The sequence below is a fragment of the Phocoena sinus genome, chromosome 12 (genome assembly GCF_008692025.1).
Source record: "Phocoena sinus isolate mPhoSin1 chromosome 12, mPhoSin1.pri, whole genome shotgun sequence".
Classification (NCBI taxonomy): Eukaryota; Metazoa; Chordata; class Mammalia; order Artiodactyla; family Phocoenidae; genus Phocoena; species Phocoena sinus.
The window spans coordinates 40,034,826-40,052,574 of NC_045774.1; the positions used below are offsets into that span (position 1 = coordinate 40,034,826).

A 17,749-nucleotide genomic window follows, 5' to 3' on the forward strand; every position below is an offset into this window, starting at 1 on the left:
AAATCTGCTGACTAGAGAAATGAAATAGCATTAGAGACGTGCTTGTAGTTGCTCCTTACAAAAACAATTATGGGTTTTAGTTAGCGCTTTTTTCACCAAAAGTCCAGGGATGATAAAAAGCAGTGTATTTTAGAATATTACTACCTTTTCCAAAATTTTACTTACTGTAATATTACAGTAAATTAATGTGGTGGAAAAGAGTATAGCCAAGACATACTTGTTTCCTACTGGCCAAGGTGTGTGAAGATAAAGGTGCGTGTGAGTGAGTTATTTGATGAGCTAATTCCTTTCCTCTTAGTTTAAGTAGGGACAGTGAACAGAGGAAATGGAGATGGGAGAGAGAAATGTCAGAAATGAACATTTTATGGTGGTATGCCCATCCCAAATCCACCTTCCATCCCCGTGACTGCTTTGAATTTTATTCTTTACTGCAGTTTAGCAAAACCAATGTACTTTTATGTAACAATAGTTATAACTGTATAATATATAATACATTTTGACTGTGAAAATCTTGATATCTAACCTCTGCCAGATCTCCAGGGAACTGAAGATTTATAATATCTCAGCCCCATTCATGCCAACTCACTAAAAATGAAATCTCTTTTGTAGTGAAATGTCAGGATATTTTTATGAAATACTCATATGTTAAGTTGGCATTAAGTGGGTCCCAAAACTATCAACCTTTCTTGAGACCATCTCCCTCTCTAAAACCCACTGGATAGTTTTCTGCCTGATGACAGCAGAGGTCTGCATATAATTTTTATGTGCTTTTCCACTACTTCCATGGTCCTCCCTCTTCAGCACTCCGCATTAGGGTTTATAATAGCCTGAGTCATGTGGCCTCAATCTTAGAGTGGGTAGGTCCTTTGAGGACTCTCCAGATGCCATACTAAAGGGCTGTGGTAGGACAATTCCCATAAACTGGCTTCAGTGATGCTCCTGAGGTTGGGCAGGGAAATCTCTTGATCATTATTTTTTGGAAACAAAGCAAACACATCCAGCCTTAATACTCTTTACTCTTCTCAGTAGTACAGATATCAGAAAAGGAGAGGATGGCAAATATTTTCTGATAGATACCTCTCCCTAAGTTTCAATTCATTGAAATAAGTAATAAAACACCTTTTGAAATGTTGTAGTGTTAAGACAGAGTTTTGCTCTCTTATTTGCTGGCTATGTTATTTCTAAGGGTACATTTTTCTTTATGTTAAAGAAGGGGAAAAAAGAAATGGAAATTATAATCTGACTTTCAAGTTTTCATGCTCAGCAATCCATAAATATTGTTTTGGTCTTGGATTTACATTGTCCTTTCCTTCAAATGAGTTTATTGTTTTGTCCTAACTAAAAATTACTTCCTTTGATTCAGGACACATTCACGAAAATGTAATTTATTCTTTTTATTTTAAGAAAATCTGCTTTCCCTTCCCCTTAAAAAAAAAGTGTATGCTTCATTTAATTTACGTAAATATTTGGTTTACTTTTGTAAAAGGATTTATCAAGTACAATGATTACTGAAATCATCCATTTTATTTTTAAAAATTTCCTAAAATGCTAATTCAGAATTCGTTACATGAAAGAAAAGTTGCAATTGGCTATTCTATAACAGGGGTTTTTTTAAATGAAAAGTTGTGTTTATTTCCAATTCTGTTTTGTTAGGTGTATAAAATGAAATTGTTATCTAAGTATTCTGGAACCTTTTCTTTTTAGTCTATTGCTTATGTGACCAACTGGAAAGAGAAAGAAAGAACTTCTTTATACCAAAATAAGTTACTCATGGAAATTGCTTGAACCATTTTCTAAGCCAAAGAGATTAGTCATAACATTAGCCAGCAATTAAATAATAAGTTCTCCTAACATATGGACTGTACTATATCTTTTATTTCTAAAGTGATTTCCACAAAATCTTTTATAAAAGATGAAGACATTCTATGTGATCTTCTCTTCTTTTGGAATAATGCCGCCAAGATTTGATCCTATGAGTAAGAGTGCTCAAGAAGACCTGGGCCGCTGAATGGCTTCCTTGTTGGAACATTGACAACAGTTACCTTTCGTGGACCCCTCGAAGCTTCTCCAAATGTCTAGCAGCAACTCCTATTATACTTCACACTGTAGCAGTGCTGGTGAGTTGTATTTTGACCAATAATATACATTTTTTAAAGTATCCCATTCATCTGACCTTAGAAGCTTATCTCCATCGGAATCTTTTGCAAAAATTGTGGGATGGCTTTTTTTAATGTTTTTCTCATATTCTTAAAAATGCCAATGCCATTTCATTAGTATAAACACTGACTTTTCAGAACTGTATATTCTCTGACTGCCAGGCCCTGTCTATGCAGAAGAAACAGATGCGGCCTGATGTGCTAGGCAACACTGCTCTTTGAGAGATGAGGGACAGTCACTTAGAGGTTCTGTCCTCTGCAGAATTTCTTTAGGTGCCACCATGAGCCAGGCCTTGGACTCCGTTTTATCCATGTTGCTCTGTGTATTGAGAGACACACATTATTGGCACAGTGAAGAGTAGACTATTTTTCAGAATCGTGCGAAGTATTTCTTAATATGAAAACCAACTGCGTTTTTTGATTTTTACCTTTGTTTCAAAATAGCAATTTTTGAAATTTTAAGAGATGAATGGATTAATTTTTAAGGATTTTGAGTGCTTATCTCACACAAACTCTGATGGATTACTCCCACTTAAATGTGTAGCATGGATGTTAAAAAATAATTGATGGAAAAAGATTGAAGATTAGTAAGGAGAATATTGTAATGGTAGAGGAGTGAGTAAGTTATAAGAATCTGAACTAGGGTACTAGGAGTAAGAAAGGACAAGAAGGTAGATTTACCAGAACTTGATGATAGATTGAATGGGGAGGACAAGAGAGGAGTGTGGAAACTGATTTTGGAGTTTTGATTGGGAAAATGTTACTAACACACACACAAAAAGGAAGTCCGGACGAGGAACTGATTTGCTGAAAGATATTTAATGATTTCAACTTGGAAAATTTGGTATGAAGAACTGAAAAATCTTGGTGAAGATATCTGGCTGGCAATTTCAAACATGGGCTGTGGAGTTCAGTTTAAAATTGCTATGAGATTTGGGGTTTTACTCATAGAATTGCTATTTGAAACCACAGGTACAGGTATTATAACTGAGATGGTATGTAGGCAGTGTGCCAAAAAGACAGCACTCACACAGCCTCAGTGGATTTCCTCATTTAATACAGGCAAAGAAAAAGAATGAAGAAAGAGGCAAGGTAGAATCAGGTAAAGGGAAGTGGGTTTATTTGTAAGGAAAATATCACCCTGGTACTTGGGGGAGTCTTAAATTTGGAAAAAAGGGCAGTTACTCCTTTCAAACAAGAGTGAATGAAGACCATAAAGGAAAAAAAAAATGTTTTAAAGTAGAGAGTATGTTAGAAAGCTAAGGTTTAAAAGTAACTTCTCAAATAAAGTAGATGAGGTTATCAGCTGACTCTCACATTAGAACAAGTTGATCAGAGTTGAAGTTTGCAATACCTCTGTGGGAATCCAAAGGCAGCTGTAGAAGAATAAAAGGATTATCAAAGACTGGGAGGGTCTAGGATGATTTTGTATTGGATTAAGATGGCATTGTCTTATGGATTTCCTTTCATTAACATCAGAATAACTCTAACCAGGTACCAAATTTCCATTTTATCTAATGTTTATTGGACTGTAAGGAAGGAGAAAAAGTTAATTTGCAACCCCAAAAGTATGCAAATTCGGAAATACTCTACCAAAATTGGTAAAACCAGCCAGAAAATGAGTTCTTAAAGTGACTGTTGGTCAACCATATTTCCTTTGGAATAGTGTAGATTTCCCAATATATTACCCACTTGTGCTAGAATCCTTTTCTTTTTTTTTTCTTTTTTTTTTTTTTTTTTTTTTTTGCGGTACACGGGCCTCTCACTGTTGTGGCCTCTCCCCTTGCGGAGCACAGGCTCCGGACGCGCAGGCTCAGCGGCCATGGCTCACGGGCACAGCCGCTCCACGGCATGTGGGATCTTCCCGGACCGGGGCACGAACCCGTGTCCCCTACATTGGCAGGCGGACTCTCAACCACTGCGCCACCAGGGAAGCCCTAGACTCCTTTTTCAATAGATATATTTCTGGGGTCTGACAATTTACTTCGGAGCTCCAGAGTATTCACTTAAGTGAAACTTGCTTGCCATTTATTTATCATTCTGTCATCCTTGAGAGGGGTTTGAGGATAAAAGGTTGTCTCAACCTGGGTAAAATCTGAACTTATTCTCTAGCCTACACCTATTTCCAAGTGAATTTTTCTGTGAGGCTACACACAAAGTATTTGTCAAGGGAAGAATCTTTTGTGTTGTTTTGTTTAATGGGAAAGACTCCCAGCCAGTAGATAAATATGTCTTTGGCTCCACCTACTGTACAGAGTGAAAATCAGCAGCAGAAGAAGTAACTGGTAAACCATTTATTTAATACTTTAACTTTAAATTTGTTCACCTTTTTCATTAAGCATGGTTAATTTTTTGGATCATTTGTGAATGTTTACATTAATTCATTTAGCAAATATTTATGTCTCAGGAACTATGCTACTGAGGGTTTGTTAGTTATGCAGGAAAGTGGTTACTGATATAAAAACAAGGTCCAATCTGTTGGAAGTTTTAGGTGACTTTTTAAATTCTTGGAGATTCATGTTGTCACCTACAACAGAACACTAGAGGCCAAGGTCAGCTCAATATAAAGTCAGAATATTATCACCCAGTGAAGTACAGCTTAAGGACATGCAAAGCTCTTTCAGACCAAAACCATCAACCTACTCATTCCCTGCAGAGGCTAGGTTTTCCATCATTAAGTTCCACCTTTGGATTAAGACACTGGAGTTTTAAGAAGGTGAAAATGGAGATGAAAGTATATTCTTGGAAATGGTAAAAGAAAAATTAACAAAAATTAGTTTACCGTTGTGACTTACAAAGACAGTTTGAAAAGCCTGAGGATGTAAATTCTTATGAGAATGAGCAGAAATGAATCAAGGGGCCTGTGAACTCACCTAAATTTGATAGAACTGACCTTTAGTTCTTTTTGGCACCTATTAGTGCACATCACAAAAGACTGAGGTGTATTAAAGCTACTCCCTCATGACACCAGTACCAGCTCAAAATAAAACAAGCTTTAGACCAAGTTTGGCTTCACATTTAGACACTTATTTAATAAACAGCTATTAGTAAACAGACTCTAAACATTTCATACAACTTGCTTTGTATTCTCTACAAAGTCCCAACTCTCTGTTCTTTTGAGGTGCTGAGACTACCACCTTGCATGAAATGAAATGTTCTTTTTTTTTTTAAATACATTTATTTATTTTTGGCTGCATTGGGTCTTCGTTGCTGCATGTGGGCTTTCTCTGGTTGCGGCGAGTGGGGGCTACTCATTGCAGTGTGCGGGCTTCTCATTGTGGTGGCTTCTCTTGTTGCAGAGCACGGGCTCTAGGCGCCCGGTCTTCAGTAGTTGTGGCACGTGGGCTCAGTAGTTGTGGCTCGCAGGCTCTAGAGCGCAGGCTCAGTAGTTGTGGCGCACAGGCTTAGTTGTTCCGCAGCATGTGGGATTTTTCCCAGACCAGGGATGGAACCCGTGTCCCCTGCATTGGCGGGCAGATTCTTAACCACTGCACTACCAGGGAAGCCTGAAAAGTTCTTTTAAAGCAGAAGCGACAATATTCCAGAAACAGCACTTGATTGTAATAGAAAGACTCAGCCACCGGATATCCTCCAACCAATGACTGGATACATGACCATTTGGGGGTCAAGTAAATAGTTTCTTAAATTCTGTTCATGCAAATGTCTCTAGATTATAGCCAATCTACGTAAATTGAATACCACTCATTTCACCAAGGAGAGCCTGTTTCTACCAACCATTATGCTAATTAACAAATCACTAATTTCATCAGTAAAAATCCATATCTGACATTCAGGATGCTAATTAGCAAATATCTGGTGTGTTTCAAAGACATGAATACAGAAGCACTTGTAGTCCTCTCTGAGGTGGCCTTTTTGATGTATGTTTGCCACCCATGCCAAGCCATGAATTCTTGATTAAGTACCCATACTCTACATGTAACTAACTCTGTATGCAACCAACCAACACACACGTTTATAGTACTGCATCTTTGCTGAAGTTTTTAAAAGTAAATTACAGACATCATAAAACAGGGAAACTGTGTATTGCTTATATAGTGCAACTTAGTACCCTGGAAAATGGAATTAGCTCCTGGCTTCCTGGTGTTAAGAGATGGAAGCAAAAGCCATGAGTTGAAAGGAGATACCAGAAGAATTGGAGCATCTTAAGAACATATAGGGATATTTTAACAATTTTACATTTGAATGGCCCCATCTCAAGACGTTATATATCTACCTTTAAAAATGGCATAGCTATTTTAAATGCTTTTTGTTTGAAGTTAATATGTGTTCTTAATGCTTCATAATGCTTTCTAAATATTTGCTTCATAAGTAACTTGAATCCTACATCATGTGAAGTTCAGACTGATTCATATTCAGTGGGCTTTCCTTTATGTTTCACGCTGACCCTCTTCAGTCCACCCCTGCACCCCTGTCATTTTCCTGGCCTTGGGCCACTCATGTTGAAATACCGACAGGAGGTTGTTATCACCTAACTTCTGATCTTACAAGCATCAGCAACAGTTGGTCTTCAGTATTCTCCTGGCAATCCTGTTTTATAAAATTTCCAGTCAAAACAGCAAACTTGATGTGTTTGGAAGATTCAGGTGACTTTTTAAACCTATTAGATGGGATTCATTCCAATAACTGATTTCCCCTCAATAATTTTAGTAGTTCTTTTATTTTCATTCTTGAATAAAGTATGAATGGATTTTAAATATTAAAGTTCAAAATATTAACATGTGGAAAGTGAAAGAAATCAAGCTTTGATTATTATAGATTATAGAAGTTTTTTTTTGTTTTAAATTCCAAAGCATTAATAGAGGCAATGGATATAGCTCAGTGATATGATTCTCCTTTTATGGATTTCTGTATAAAGAGTTTCAGTAACTTTCTTGGCTTTTTATGAAACAGTTTATCCATTGGGGGAAAAGACTACAGGTTTGTGAATCAGACTTTTCAATTACACTCATCCATAAAAAGATATATAACTTTGCTATTCATATCATAAATTACAGGATCTACTAAAACAGTATATAATTGCTTAATAGTTTATCATGAGGTAGGATGAGCTGGTAATGTTTAAAGATTCTTGATGAACATACTCTTCAAAATGTCAGTTTATCTCCTAACTATATGTATAATCTTATTTGGAAGTGATATAAAAACTTCACATTTGGGGTCCTTCCTGAATAGGAGGTCCAGACCAAATGGTCCTTCTGATAATGGCCTTTTTGTCCAGCCCCCGCTCTGTCCCCAGCCTCTGAGCGAAAGGATCTGCATTCCAGGCTGGAAGTTAGAACTCCTCTTTTGCCACTGACTTGCTAGTTAATTTTGCTTTGGATAATTCCCTCTGCCTCTCTTTTGTTTTATACAAACTTTTTGATGTATAACATACTTAAAGAAGAGGGAACATATCCTGAATGTAAAGTTTGGAGGACTTTTGCAAATCAGATACACCTGTTTAACCAGCAGTCATATCAAGAAATGGAAAATTACATCAGTATCATCCCTGTAGTTTTCCTTGAAGGCCCTTCCTTTCATTAATACTTCCTCCATAAGCATAATCACTATTAATTCTTTCCTATTTTTCCCCTTCTCTTTAATAATTAAGTTGAATCTTAAAGAATGTACTATTTTGTGTGTCTGGCTTTTTTGGGGGGATTATTAAAAACTTTATTATGATTATTAAAATAATGCTAATGTGTTAACTTATTTGTGTGTCTGCCTTCTTTCATTTTCATTCATATTCTTGCAGGCCGTCATAGATCATTCATTATTATTGATGTGTAATATCCCCTTGTATGACTATATCACAATTTATTTATCTTTTCTACTGTTAATGGGCTTTTGGGGAATTTCCAATTTGAGGATTTTATAAATAAAAATCCTCTGAACATTCTAGTACAGGTCTTTTGAGTTGTCTGTCATTTTGTAGGAGTTCTTTATTTATTCTGTCTATGAGTCCTTTGTCAGGTAAGTGTATTGTGAATAGCTTTTCTTTCTCTGGGTTGCCTTTTTACTTGCTTAAGGGTTTCTTTTGATTAACAAAAGAATTGTAGATGTAATATAGTCTAAATTGTCAAATTTTCTCTCTACAGTTTGTACTTTTTAGAATCTTTTAAAGAAATGTTTGCCTCCTCCAACTAAAATCAAGAAGATATTCTCTAGGAACTCCCCTGGTGGTCCAGTGACCCTGCACTCCCAGTGCAGGGGGCCTGGGTTCCATCCCTGGCCAGGGAACTAGATCCCACATGCCACAACTAAAGATCCTGCACGAGGCAACGAAGATTCCCTGTGCCACAACTAAGACCTGCCACAGCCAAATAAATAAATATTTTTTAAAAAAAGATACTCTCATGTTTCCTTCTAAAAGTTTTACTATTTTATCTTTCACATTTAGATCTACAATACCTGTGAAGTTGATTTTGTGTATGGTATAAATTAGGGGTCAGAATACATTTTTGTTGCTATAGAAATTCAGTCTACTCAGCATCATTTATTAAAAAGATCATCCTTTTCTCAGTATTATCTTTGTTGTGAATCAGGTGACCATACATATCTGGGTCTATTTCTGAACTCTGTATTTTGTTCCATTGGTCAGTTTGTTTATCTTTGCACCAATAACATGTTCCCTTAATTACTATACTTTTATGATAGGTCCTGATATATGATAGTATAAGTACTCTAGCTTTGTTCTTCTTCAAGATTGTCTTGGCTGTACTTGGTTCTGCATTTCCATATGATTTTTTAAAACAATCTTCTCAGTTTTCACATACACACAAAGTATTTAAAAGATAAACAAGAAAATTGAACTGTTGGGATTTTGATTGAGATGGCATTAAGATGGTTCTATAGCTTTTTATTCTTTATTCTTTATTTTGCCTTTATTTTCAAGGATTATTTTTATAGATTCTGGGGTTGACAGTTTTTTCTTTAAGTATTTTCATGCATAATGTTCCACTCTTTTCTGGCCTCATAATTTATGAGAAGTGAGCTGATTAATTGGATTATTATTCTCTTATATATAAAATGTCATTTTTCTCTTGCTTCTCCACAATTTGCTCTTTATCTTTCATTTTCAATAGTGCAACTACTGTAACTGAAAATTTCTGCCTTTCATCAGATTTGGGAAATTTTGGCCATTATATCTTCAATTAATTTTTTTTCTATTATAGTTTCATTCTCATATCCTTTTTGAACCATTATGCATATAGAACCATTTGCTATCATCTGACAGATATCTGAGGCTCTCTATTTTTTTCCTCTTCATATTGGCTAATTTCTTTTGATCTATCTTCAAATTCATTATACTGTCATCTCCATTCCTCTAAGTCCAACCATTGGTGATTTTTTTTTAACATATATTTTTTGGTTCTAAAATTTCCATTTGGTTTTTCTTTTACCATTTTTATTTCTCTGCTGAGATCTCCTACCTTTTTATTCAATCGTGAATATATTTTGTTTTACTTCATTGAGGTAAGTTAAAATAGCCACTTTAAAACCTTTAATTTCTAGTACTGACACCTGTGTCATCTCAGAGTTGCTCTTAATTGGTTTTCTTTTCTATTGGCAATATGTTCCATTTATCTGGTTTCTCATATGTCAGGCAATTTTTCATTATACCCTAGGGATTATAAACGTTAAGTTGTTGAGATTCTGGATTCTATTATTTTCCCCTGATGTGTGTCATTTCTTTTGTTTTAGCAGGCAATTATCTTATTGGAATTTGTGTAGGATAAAATTATTTTAGATCTGGACTAGAACAGCTCTATGTTTATCTCCAGGGACATCTGGAAGTTTGGCACCTTATCCTGGCCAAGAAAAGATCAGTCAGCTAACTAATGATTTATAATATTCTGTTTTAAGTTCAAAACTTCCCCGGAGGCACCCAAGATCAGCTTGTTTATTGATGAATTACACCTGACATGACCATTTAAACTTTTGGGCTTGGCTTTTATACCCAGAAGAGCATAAAAGAGCCTGCCAGAAACTTTTGGGCAGCTCTCCTGAAACCAAGATTTATCAAAGAAATATTGGCAATTCAATCCCAAGGTGAAATACATATTCATTTTGTGAACATAACAGACCCTGGGGAGCTGTGCCTGGAGGTTTCAAGCATCCTCAGTGCTTTTTTTTTAAACTTTTTTTCCTCTTGACGTACCATATCCTCTGCCTTTAATAAAAGTCTTACATGAGTACAGTCATCCCTCGGTATGCACAGGAGATTGGTTCCAGGACACCCAGCAGATACCAAAATTCACTGATGCTCAATTACCTTTTATAAAATGACATAGTATTTGCATATAACCTACCCACATCCTCTGGTATACTTTAAATCATCTGTACATTTACTTCTAATACCTGATACAATGAAAATGCTATGTAAGTAGTTATAAATACAATGTAAATGCTATGCAACTAGTTGCCTGTACAAGACAAATTCAAGTTTTGCTCTTTGGAACTTGCTGGAATTTCTTTTTTTCTGAATATTTTCAATCCATGACTGGTTGATTCCACAGATGTGGAGCCCACAGATAGAGAGGGCCAACTGTGTGCTCTGTGGAGTCTGACAAATCCTTTCAATTATCAATCTATGCAAAATTGACAATGCAAACTTTGTTTCTTGGGTGGCAGCTTTAGTCTCCTTTCAGTTCAATTACTACTGGCCAAGATGCTTTCTATGTTTCATGCATGTGTGGTTAATGGGTCAAAGATATGGGTAGGAAGAATTTGATAACGCTCTTCATGATTTTTTTTTCTTCCAGTTTACCTATTCTCACAGTTTTCTGGCTTCAGTATTCTGGTTTACCAGAGGCCATTTTCCATCGTGTCTCCACTGCCTTCAGCACCATTCGCACCTGGTCTCAGGCTGAAAGTTTCAAAAAATGGGGACTCCACTTTCCTAGACAAGTATAATCCACTATAGTCGATCTTTTTCTGTTTACTTTCCAGTGCTTCACGTAGCTGCTATTTGTATTAGGTCCAGATTTTATGGTTGTTTCCTGTGGAGGATTCAGTCTGGTTTGATCTTATTCCATCATCATTAGAAGTGGAACTGCTCCCATAAGATTTTTCTATAAAAGGTGTCTTAAAACTAAAAAAAAAAAAAAAAAAAAGCTGCATTTTAGTTTGTTTGGCACACAAAATCTATTACCAACCTTGAGCTAATGGAATGTTTAGAACCAGAGCATTTAAAGGAGATGCTCCTCTGAAGAATAATCATGAATCCATTTTTTTAAAGACCAGGATGGTCAGAAAAATTATTTTTACCGAAAAAATAAATAAAATTTTCCTCTCATCCCCCAAAAAGCTTCATCAGTTGACTGCTAGTTATAACTGAATGGTTTGGTAATGTGTTTGACTCTCTCACTACAGTCCTGGCATTATTGAACAATGACAAGTAGATGTCAATGAAATCTAGAAAGATTGCTATGTAACACAGGAACATAATCTCTTCTTCCTTTTTACCATGTCAATATGCTATCTCATTTAATCCTCATACTACTTAAATTAGGTAAGCATTATATATCTATTTAACAGATGATCAAACAGATATTCTGAGAAGTCAAGTAACTTGCCTGAAGTCACAGTACTAAATGATAAAACCTAGTCTAGTGCTCGCTTTGGCTGCACATATACTAAAATTGGAATGATACAGAGAAGATTAGCATGGCCCCTGCGCAAGGATGACACACAAATTCATGAAGTGTTCCATTTTTTTTTCCAGATTTTACTTTATTTTATTTTATTTTAATTACAAAAGCAAAGACATTGATAAAGCAAATACAATCTGCAATAATAAATACATCTGCAACAGATGCTAAATATCATTAAATTATTATATAATTTAGACAGTAAACATGGTTTATTTTTGCTTCTTTCCAATAGAATACATTTGATCACATTTTTTTTATACAGCAGGTTCTTATTAGTCATCAATTTTATACACATCAGTGTATACATGTCAATCCCAATCTCCCAATTCATCACCCCACCACCCCCCTCCAGCTTTCCCACCTTGGTGTCCACACGTTTGTTCTCTACATATGTGTCTCAATTTCTGCCCTGCAAACCGGATCATCTGTACCATTTTTCTAGGTTCCACATACATGCGTTAATATACGATATTTGTTTTTCTCTTTCTGACTTACTTCACTCTGTATGACAGTCTCTAGATCCATCCACGTCTCAGCAAATGAAAAAATTTCGTTCCTTTTTATGGCAGAGTAATATTCCATTGTATATATGTGCCACATCTTCTCTATCCATTTGTCCGTTGATGGGCATTTAGGTTGCTTCCATGACCTGGCTATTGTAAATAGTGCTGCAAAGAACATTGGGATGCATGTGTCTTATTATTATTATTTTTTTTTGGTGGTCCGTGGGCCTCTCACTGCTGTGGCCTCTCCCGCCGTGGAGCACAGGCCCTGGACACACAGGCTCAGCAGCCATGGCCCACAGGCCCAGCTGCTCCATGGCATGTGGGATCCTCCCGGACCGGGGCACGAACCCGCATCCCTTGCATCAGCGGGCGGACTCCCAACCACTGCACCACCAGGGAAGCCCCGCATGTGTCTTTTTGAATTGTGTTTTTCTCTGGGTGTGTGCCCAGTAGTGGGATTGCTGGATCATATGGTAATTCTATTTTTAGTTTTTTAAGGAACCTCCATACTGTTCTCCATAGCACTCCCTTCTGGCTTGTAGTTTCTGCTCAGAAATTAGCTGTTAACCTTATGGGAGTTCCCCTGTATGTTATTTGTTGTTTTTCCCTTGTTGCTTTCAATAATTTTCTTTGTCTTTAATTTTTGTCAGTTTGATTACTATGTGTCTTGGTGTGGTCCTCCTTGGGTTTATCCTGCCTGGGACTCTCTGTTTCTCCTGGACTCTGGTGGCTATTTCCTTTCCCATGTTAGGGAAATTTTCAACTATAATCTCTTCAGATATTTTCTCTGGTCTTTTCTCTCTCTCTTCTCCTTCTGGGACCCCTATAATAATGAATGTTATTGTGTTTAATGTTGTCCCAGAGGTCTCTTAGGCTGTCTTCTTTTCTTTTCATTCTCTTTTCTTTATTCTGTTCTGCAGCAGTGAATTCCACCATTTTGTCTCCCAGGTCACTTATCCGTTTTTCTGCCTCATTTATTCTGCTATTGATTCCTTCTAGTGTATTTTTCATTTCAGTTATTGTATTGCTCATCTCTGTTTGTTTGTTCTTTAATCCTTCTAGGTGTTTGTTCTTTAATTCTTCTAGGTCTTTGTTAAACATTTCTTGCATCTTCTCAATCTTTGCCTCCTTTCTTTTTCCATGGTCCTGGAACATCTTCACTATCATTATTCTGAATTCTTTTTCTGGAAGGTTGCCTATCTCCAATTCATTTAGTTGTTTTTCTGGGGTTTTATCTTGTTCCTTCATCTGGTACATAGCCCTCTGCCTTTTCATCTTGTCTATCTTTCTGTGAATATGGTTTTTGTTCCACAGGCTGCAGAATTGTAGTTCTTCTTGCTTCTGCTGTCTGCCCTCTGGTGGATGAGGCTATCTAAGAGGCTTGTGTAAGCTTCCTGATGGGAGGGACTGGTGGTGGGTAGAGCAGGGTATTGCTCTGGTGGGCAGAGCTCAGTAAAATTTTAATCCTCTTGTCTGCAGATGGGTGGGGCTGGGTTCCCTCCCTGTTGGTTGTTTGTGAGGCAACCCAGCACTGGAGCCTGCAGGCTCTTTGGTGGGGCTAATGGTGGACTCTGGGAGCAGTCACACCAAGGAGTACTTCCCAGAACTTCTGCTGCCAATGTCCTTGTCCCTGTGGTGAGCCACAGCCACCCCCCGCCTCTGCAGGAGACCCTCCAACAGCAGCAGGCAGGCCTGGCTGGCTCAGTCTCCTATGGGGTCACTGCTCCTTCTCCCAGGTCCCGATGCACACAGTACCCTGTGTGTGCCCTTCAAAATTGGAGTCTGTTTCCCCTAGTGCTGTCGAAGTCCTGCAATCAAGTCCCACTAGCCTTCAAAGTCTGATTATCTGGGAATTCCTCCTCCCATTGCCAGATCCCTAGGTTGGGGAGCCTGTTGTGGGGCTCAGAACCTTCACTCCAGTGGGTGGACCTCTGTCATATAAGTGTTCTCCACTTTATGAGTCACCTACCCAGCAGTTATGGGATTTGATTTTACTGTGATTGAGTCCCCCTTAACATCTCATTGCAGCTTCTCCTTTGTCTTTGGATGTGGGGTATCTTTTCTGGTGAGTTCCAGTGTCTCCCTGTTGATGATTGTTCAGCAGTTAGTTGTGAATCTGGTGCTCTCGCAAGAGGGAATGTGTGCATGTCCTTCTACTCTGCCATCTTGACCCAATCTCTCTCTTTCTCAAGTTTGAATTGGAGAAATTTCACTAGGGGAAAAAATAGATATCACATATCTAAAAGTTAAGCAATAGATTTTTAAAAATGTAACACATATGGAAAGAAAAAGCTAGAAAACTTTGTATAAAACTAATAGAGGTTGCATAAAACCCCATCAATAATCATCATATATAAATGGGAAAAGTTGATTAACAAACAAATTAAAATGGTTAACACATTTTAAAAATTACCACCACTAGTTTAAGAAATATAGATTAAAATAAAATAGCATTTCCCCTATAAAATTAGTAGAGATTTAAAAATAGTAATATGAAACATTGATATGATGATACCCTCATTAAATGGTACTGTGTATATACATTTCTTGAAAAGTAGCAATAAAGCATCAATCTTAAACATGCTACACTCTTTTAACTAGTCTGGTCTCTGAGGATTGCAAGTTGTAGAAACTCTCACCTTACACCTGCTTAGGTCAAAAAAGAAATTATTATATCCTAGTTTTAGGATGGAATCTGCTACTGAAATTCTGTTATTAGGAATCTGCCTTTTTAAATCTCTAGCTTCTGCATTTCCTCTGTGTTAGCTTCGTAACAAGGTAGGCTCTCTCCGGTGGCACTAGAAAATTGGGCTTGTATCAGATCACATTAGCAATCCCTAATGAAAGGGAATGACTCTTCCACAGTAGTTCTTAGAAAAACCAGGGCTGAATCTCGGTGCCTGTGTTGGGTCTCCCATTCGGTCCTGAATGAGTAACTGCAGCCAGGAGGGATGGAGATGACTTTACTCAAACATCTTGGGATACAAAGTGAGGTGCTGCCACCAAAAGAAGGGGAAAAAAGGTCAGCAAGGAAAAATCAATAGATACTACATAATTTCACCCTTTAATAACTCTCCTATGAATCAATGTTAAGAAATAATAGATGCAGATTTACATCAGTGTTTATTACAGCTTTAGTTTTAATGCTAAAAAACAGAAAACAAGAAAACTTAAACAATCTTATTGTCCAACAACAGGGAAATTGTAAATTAAGGAATATAAAGTGTTTTAGGGAGTCATTAAAATAATATTTTCAAATGGTTTTTAGTGCTTATGAGGAAAGAACATTTTATAATAGAAAGCCATAATAGCAGAATATGAGATAATTTATAGAGTATGATCTCACCTCTATAAAAAATGTGCAGAAAAAATGAGGAAAAACCTATTAAAATAATAATTAGTTCTAAGAACTGTTGGAATTCACTTATTCATAAAAATATTTTTGGAATGCTTATTTTATGGCAGGAATTTTTATTCAGAATATTGTTGTCTCTATAGTTTCCATATTTTTACCTATGTTACAATAAGCAACTGAGAGGTGCATTACATTTAGACTGAAATTCTAATAACCTTACTTAAATCCTTACTATGTTCCAAACATCATTCATCATGCTTTCAGGTATACTGTCTCATTCAATGTGTCCCTTATGAAATCAGTTGTCAGCTCTATTTGCTCCACGAGAGTATTTTTCTTCTATAGGAGCCATAAATAAAGTCTGTTGATTGACAGAGTGATTCATTTGTTCATTCATCCAACCACCACCTATGAATTGTTGAAGGGATTAAAAATTAACCCCTAAATTTCCTAAAATTGGAAAGGTAAGAAAGCTTTTAAATTATCATAGGTCAGTGAACAGGTTTTTGCTATGATTAGAATACGTTAGTTATTCTTTGCTTTAAGTAAGTGAAGAGTTACACGAATGTCAGCAATTATGTCAAAGCCATTGTGTGTGAAGAGATTATATTCATGTATAGTAGCATTCAATTGCAACCATAAAAATCATGTATTATGTAAATGGTCTTTCTGCAAGATTTTGGAATTATTGTAATTCCTGTTATTAATGTTTAAATATATAATGTGTATACATTATATATATATATACTATATACACATTAAATATATTCAGAGTTTATTTTCTACACATTTATTTATGAATAATTTTCATTCCATCTGCTGGCTCAAGTGGGATAAAAGGTTACAAAGTTTTCTGACGAAAGGATCTTCTGGTGGGAGTTTGTGGCTGCCACACCCTGAAATTTCAGATCATGAGAGGACATTATTTGGGGAGGCAGTGCATCCAAACCTCCAAGGAGACCGCTGCAGCCAACTCTCACAAGAAAGAGATGTAGGCAGAGGTTTCCAGGTTGAAACCTCTGATGGGGTTGTCAATAGTAACTGTGAGAGAACGTTTTTATAGAGTGTCACAAAGCAGGCTGCAATGACCTGGGGTAGTTTTTGAGCAGGACAGAGGAGAGGTACTGCATGCTTATTATTTTCCCCACCTAACGCAAAGCAAGAAGGTGACAAATGCTGCCCATCTAAACGCAGAGCTTAGCGTGTCCAGATAACTTAATTCTTAGTGATTCACACACAACAGTTCACTTACTCCTCACTAAACCCTATAGGATAGGTACTATTATACAGATGAAGGAGCTTTTTTTCTTTTTTTTAACAAATGAAGGAAATGAGACTTTGAAAAGTTACTTGACCAAGATCACACAGTTAGTAAATGCCTGAGCTCAAATTCATGCTCTGAATCCCAGGGTTGGTTTCTAAAATGCTGAAAGGAAACAGACGAGTTATACTTGATAGTGGTAGGTTTCCATTTTTATCTTCATAAAAAATGCATAATTTTTACACTGAAACTGAATAAATGAAATTTCTTTCAAGCTTACCTAATGCGTTTTTTTTTCTTTTAAGAAAAAAGAACACGTCTTTTAAGATGTGTTTAGCATCTTTTAAAATATCTTTGTTCTTGGAAGTTTTGGGCATGGGGGATAGTCTGTTAAATATTATAATCCAATTCCCAATACCACCCTGCTTGTATTGGTGCCAGCACATGGGGAATTCAGTCCCTCCAGCTGCATTTGCAATGCTTACCACTAGAGGGAGGGATCAGACCATGGAGAGGAGCAGCAAGTCCACTAAGGAACTCCATGGTCAATTCATTCATCGGCAGCTGGAAGTAGCCTGAGCAGAAACTGGGGAGCCCTTTGTTAGTAAAGACAGATGTCTTCTTGTTACCTGGAAGAGATGATTTTGCAACCTCAGTAAAGAGAAGAGCCAGGTTGTGGAGCCTTGAAGTGAGAGAGGCTAATACACTTAGTATCCTAGATTTGATCTTCAGCACTATTGACATTTTAGACCAGTTAATTCTTTGTTCCTGGAGGTTGTCCTGTGCACCATTAGAGGCTTAGCAGCATCCCTGGC

General features: G+C 36.9%; 1 non-coding gene across 1 annotated transcript; it reads left to right on the plus strand.

The window, feature by feature from the left end:
• Positions 1-11,770: 11,770 nt before the first annotated feature.
• LOC116763815 lies at positions 11,771-11,877 on the plus strand. The gene has a single exon (XR_004352630.1). It is a non-coding gene; the product is annotated as a U6 spliceosomal RNA (small nuclear RNA).
• The last annotated feature ends 5,872 nt before the right edge of the window (positions 11,878-17,749 follow it).